The sequence below is a fragment of the Microcebus murinus genome, chromosome 8 (assembly GCF_040939455.1).
Source record: "Microcebus murinus isolate Inina chromosome 8, M.murinus_Inina_mat1.0, whole genome shotgun sequence".
NCBI lineage: Eukaryota > Metazoa > Chordata > Mammalia > Primates > Cheirogaleidae > Microcebus > Microcebus murinus.
The window spans coordinates 87,341,193-87,347,192 of NC_134111.1; positions in this window are offsets into that span (position 1 = coordinate 87,341,193).

Consider the following 6,000-nt stretch of genomic DNA (forward strand, 5'->3'; position numbering starts at 1 on the left):
GGGGTGTCCCTACCTGGACCCCGGACGAGGCTTTGTGGGGTGGTCCTGGGGCGGAGGCAGAGGTGGGCACAGGTCTGTCTTCCTCTCGCCCACCCCTAGACGACACTGCAAAGGGAGATCGGCACGGGAAGCATTGGAATTGGGGTTCTCTGGCTGCTGAAAGAACGGAGAGCTCCCTCCTTCCCGCAGTGAGACATTTCAGCTCGGCCCCAAAAGAAAGGGCGCAGGGTTGTGGACTGGCCTGTTCACAAAGGTGTCACCACTGAGAGTCCACATGCTGTTCTCTGAGGGCCGCACGCAACTGGCCCCCAGACCAGCAGGTGTCAAGTGGGAACCAAGGGCTGTCTGTGAAGGAGCACAGGCTGAGGGGCTGTGGAAACTGAGGCACGGCACGCAGGCCCTAGGCGAAGCTCTGTATCAGAGCTCTGCCACTTGTTCTGCGGGCCCCGGAACCCTGGTGAATCCCAGGGGCTTCTGCTTTGCAGGGGCCTTGGGGGGCAGGAATGCTCAGCTCTTAGTGCCCATTGTCCACCCTGTCCCCTCCTCAGCACACGGCACAGAGCCAGCCGTCTCCGTCTGGAGTCCCAACCTCCTGGCCGCAGAGACGGTCCATCTAGGAAGTCCGAGAGGCAGCGGCAACCTGGGCCTTTACCAGGTGTGAGATGAGCTTGGCTGGAAAGCAAGAAAAGCCTCAAAAAAAGGCACGAGATGAGCTTTCTTGGAGTGCAAGGAAATCAGATCCCCAAGAATAGACAGGGCCCTGCCAAGAGGGAGTGTTCCAGGCTGCACCAGGCCAAGGCCAGCGTGTGGCCGGCTGCCCTGAAAGGACATTGATTCAGCTAATCCTCATGAACCCATGAAAGAAGTACTATTATATTATTAGTTCCACTTTACAGATGAGGAAAAGGTCCCCGGAAGTGTCCAAACTGTCCTGCCCTGGGGCTGGGGGCCCCTGACTCCAGAGTGCAGCAGCTGCCAACCCCCAAGTTCTGCTGCCCCCCGTGGGCAGAGGGAGGCTGGAGGCTGGAAAAGAGCCTGGGGTGCTCTGGCAGGGGCTGGATCTGGGCCCTGAAGCTGGGTAGCCCCTGCGTGGGGTCTGTGCTCGGGCCACCCCCTCCGTCGTCCCCTGGGTCCGTGTAAAGAGCAGTCAGCACCTGGGGCCTCTGTCCCCGGCAGGGCAGCTGGCTCTCCCGGGAAGCACGGTGGTCCTCAACCCTGGCGGACATTTGAATGCACATGGGCACTTAAGAAAACTGATGCCAGTGTGTCACCCTCTGAGAGCCCCATCCAACTGGCCCGGGCAGGGTCTTTATTTCTTAGGTTCCAAGGTGACCGTGGGCCAGGGAGGAGGCAAGAATGCCGGATTCAGGACGCCTGGCTTTGGATCCAATCCCCCCCACATACCACTCCATCACCCCAGGCTGTGTCACACACCTTGTCCAGGCCTCAGTTTCCCTCATCTGTCTCATAGGGTGATTTCAGCCTCAAGTGAGAGGGTGGTGTCAAGGTGACTATGCGTGGGAAGGTGCCGTGTAACGGGAGCATTACCACGGGGCGTGGCTGGGTCAGCCTCTGCCAGACCGCACACCCCAGGGTCCTTTCTGTAGCGATTTGCAGAGGGCTTCTCCCTGCCCTTTCCTGTCTGTTGCTCCCAGCGCTCTTGTGGTCTAAACATTGAAAGAGGTGGCTTTTACAGGTGTATGAGCAGCACTTCTGCTGTGGCTTAAGCTACAGGAACCACGGTCACTGAAGGCTTGTGGGGCCTGGACACTCTCGCTGAGAGGAAGCATCAGTGCGTCCATGCGGGCAGATGGCTGGCTGGGCAGGGATCTGGAAGCTGTCACGCAGATCTCTCACCTGGAGCTGACTGTGCCTCTTTAAACCTGGCAGGTGACAAACGCCGGGGCTCTACTGCCACCATGTGGCAGCACAGGGAACTGCGGCTGAGCGTCCGCCGGCCCTTGGACAGAGCATCCTTCATAAGAGCCGTCCAGGATGCCGCGGTGGAGACGCGCCTCATCACCGGCCCTACCCTACATGGCCTGAGTTAGAAGTGCGGGAAGGGACCTGGGAATCTGCATGGAAACATGCCTCCTGTGCTCCTACATTCACCAGTGTAGGACTGGTGACTCGATTTGTAGGACCCAGGGCAAGATGGAGACATGGAGCCCCTTGTTCAGAAATTATTAAGAACTTCAAGACAGTGGCAGCAGAGCATTCAGCCGAGCCTGGGCCCTGGGGGGCTGCACAGGTGGCATGTCCGCGAGGCTGGGCCTCATGCCCTCTGGACCTGGACAGCCACTGCTGCAGTTGCTGAATCCTTTCAGTGAGTCTTGAATACTAGCTACACATGGTGCGATCGTGCAGGGCGTGAGCAGGGAAGTGAGGCAGCCTTTGAACACAATCTGGTCTCTACAACTTCTGAGTTATGTGACTTTGGACACGTTTCTAACCTCTATGAACCTCCTTTACTTCCCATTTAAATAGTGGGGCAATTTCTCAAAGAGTTGCTTTGAGAATATAAAATCATTTCTGTCATGTGGTAAGTGCTGCCTAAATACAGCTGTCCCTGTATCCCAGGCTCAGTGTTAGGTGTCAGGATATGAAGATGAAGAAGTTATGGCCTTTGTCCTGTAGGGATGACATTCTCATGGAAGGAAACAGCCTCAAAACTCAGGGACGGCCCTCGGTGCCATGGAGGTGTGCCTGCCAGCAGGTGCCGTGGGAGCAAGTGGTAGGACTGTCTATGCCTGGTGTCCAGGAAGGCATCTCAGAGGAGGGTGTGAGGGCTGAGTTGTAAGGAGGAAGTAGAAATTAGGGGAAAGGAGTGGGGAAGATGTGCGTGCATGCATGTGCATGTGAGCACATGTGTATGCATGTGTGTGCATGTGGAGGTATGTGAGTGTATGTGTGGGGGTGGGATTCAGACAGAGGAGCAGGTGTGCAAAGCCTCTAGTCACGAGCTGCACAGTGAACTTGGACACAAGTTCGTGGTGAGGGATGCATGTGGTGAAGGGCGGATGCAGGTAGAAGAGCAGCTGAAAAGGAAGCCAGAGCCCAGCAGGAGGGACCTCCAGTGTCTTGCTGAGGGATTTAAACTTTCGACCCAAAGCTAGGAAGGTACCAAGGAAGGAAGTCAGGCAGAGGACGGGCATGATTGGATCCGTGTTTGAAAGTGACCCGTGACACAGATGTCCAGCACAGAGGACAAGGCACAGGAGGGGAGTGGGCAGGAGGTCCTGTGGGAGGAATTGCAGGGACCCCGGTCAGAAGGGGCACGGCCTGAATGAGTGAGGGCTGGGTCGTGGAGAGCAGGCCAGGTGCGAGCGTTGTCTGCGAGGTCGCCGATTCAGGACTTGGTGGCGTATTGGATGTGGGGGGTGACTGCGGAGCGGGACTGCTGCTGGGGCTCATGCTTGGACAGCGGGTGGGAGTGGTGCCCTCCTCCAGGTGAGGAGGGGGTGGGTGCGAAGAGGGAAGAGAAGGAGGAGGAGGGTCGGCTTAGTGGGGAAGATGATGGGAAGATGATGTGTTGAAGTTTTGTTGCTGTTATTGAACTTGTACTTTGTGAAGCCTAAGAGAAAACGATAAGAGAGGCAAAGTGCCTGAGCTTTCAGGGTGAGTTCAGCTTGGGGCACATTGACTTTGAGTGATCTGAGGGACACTGGGTGGAGAAGACATCCTTGGATCCCCTCATTCTCGTCCTGACGTCCAATTCACGGGCAAGTCCCATCAGCGCTGTCTGCAAGCCTCCGTCCATCTCTGTTCCCTTCTGTCCCTGTCCTCTGCCACCAGCAGAGGGAGGGGGGCGGTCGATGGGGGGGCAGCAGGTGAGGAGCAGGGAGGGGCTGTCCCTTGTGAGCAGAGGGGGGAACGGGACAGGACGCAAGGGTGTCTTGGGGGATGATCTTGTTGGGGTTGGGAGGGGCGGTGGGGTGTTCTCTCTCTCAGAGTGAGAAGGCAAGGGCTCGCCAGGAGCGAGGCAGGGCGGTGGACCGAGTAGCAGACATGAAGGGAGTGTAGGAGGGAGATGATTGACGAGGGGGTCCCAATGGGCTGCCCAGGCAGGAATTGGGGCCCCTGGAGCCTCCGGGTCCGTGGGGATGTCAGCCCACGCGAGGGTGGCACTTTCCCCGCAGGGCTCCACAGCACTGCGCAGTGGTGGGGATCCTCCACCCGTGGACATGGGTTGTGAGCAGGGAGCTAAGAGCTAGGGCTGCGCAGGAGGGAGGAGAGGAAAGGCGGTGCCATCCGGGCCTCCCCGCAGGCCCTCCGCCTGCGCCCCTACTCCAGCACCCCTGGACAGGGAAGTGGAGGAGGCAGCCGCCCCTTTCTGCACCTCCTCCCACGTCTCCACATCCCCCATCTCTACCTTCACTGCCAGGGAAGTGGCTTCACAGGTGACTCGGGGCGGGGCTCAAGTGACCCGGCGTCTGAATGCTCTGCCCGGGCTTCTTCAGCTGGACTGACTCCTCTACCAACGGGAGGCAACCTGGGTCCGACAGGTCTCAGGGAAGGGTTCCAGTGACTGCGAAGGACATGTGCCTGATGACGGGCTAGCCCCCTGGGCAAGGCAGGGACACCCCCGTGACGTGGACAGAGCAGGGTGCCTGGGGGCCGCTGAGCTGTGCAGAGAGGAGATGCCACCACCTCCGTCTCCCGGCTGTGCTGGTGGGATGCTCACAGGGCGGCGTGCTGCGAGGCTCTGCTCAGGGAAGGGCCTGGGGGAGAAGGGGCCTAGGAGGGAGGGACATAACAGGGTAATTGAGGCAGCAGTAGGAGGATGTGTGGACAGTGTTCTTCAAGCCGCCAAAGGGTTGAAATCAGAGTCGCCATTTCAGTTTCCCTCTTCTCTGGGCACAGACAGCAGCGGGGGTGAGGAGGGGCTGGAGGTAGGATTCACCTCGACCAGAGGATCCCAGGACTTAAGAGCCTACAAGGCACTGGAATAAGTGACAGAGGAACATTCTAGAAATGTTTTCTTTAAAATGCTTTTGGAGAAGAGACTGATCATTTGCTTAAGGGTTGATGAAGGCCACTTTATGGAATGGCGGGGGCTGAGATTAAATGAGAGTAGCAACAGCAACATCAGAACGGTGGCTGACCATGAAACGAACGTGGACAGCCCTGAGCCTTTGTGTGCCTGAACTCGTAGGGTCCTCACAGCTGCCCTACAAGGCTTTACCCACGAGGAAAGCGGGCGTGAGGGGGTTGCGCAGGGTGCCCCGGGTCAAGCGCCTGCGCTGGCTGGAGAAGGGGCCACCGGAGTTCTGGGGACACGGCATGTCGGGAGGATCAGGGTCCCCTCTGGAAGGAGCAGGCCCGTTGGCCCTGACCCAGCCCGGGTCCTCTCCCCTCCCCCGCTGGGCTGCGGCCCCGGGGAGTCCTGGGGGTCACGTCACCCCTGCCTGCCTTCCCTGAGCCCTCGGAGGACGCCACGCAGGCTGACCGGATGCATAGCTTTATTAAATAAATGCTTTGTCATGACAAAAGACAAAGATGGAGGAGTAACATAAATTATAAGTTGAATAAATAGTATACAGCAATCTTCACTTTTTAATAAGACGTGAGATCCTCTGTTTGTTTGTTTGTTTTTTTATTATTATTTATTTCCTTAAGTACAAAATGCTAAACAGGAGCCTAGCTCTTCCACATTCAGGTGATTTGTTTTGTTTTCTGCCTTTTTTTCCTGTTCGTTTGTTGATTTATTTTTAAATCCTTTTTACCAGTAAAGATTATGAGCATTTACTTTATTTTTTTTTTAAGTTGAAAACAAAAAAAAAAAAAAAAGAAGAGAGAATAGAGCTATGGTATGTATGTAAAACTATAAAGAACTACAGTAATATGTGCTGTGGTTATTGCTGTTTTCAAAAAAGGAAAAAAGAAAAAAACCAAAACCAAACAACCGGTAGGTAACTCGGAATCTGAAGGAATCCTGTCTGACAACTGTGCTAACCGTGCGCTACTGTGTGGTGGTGGCGGTGGTGCAGATGGGGCCAG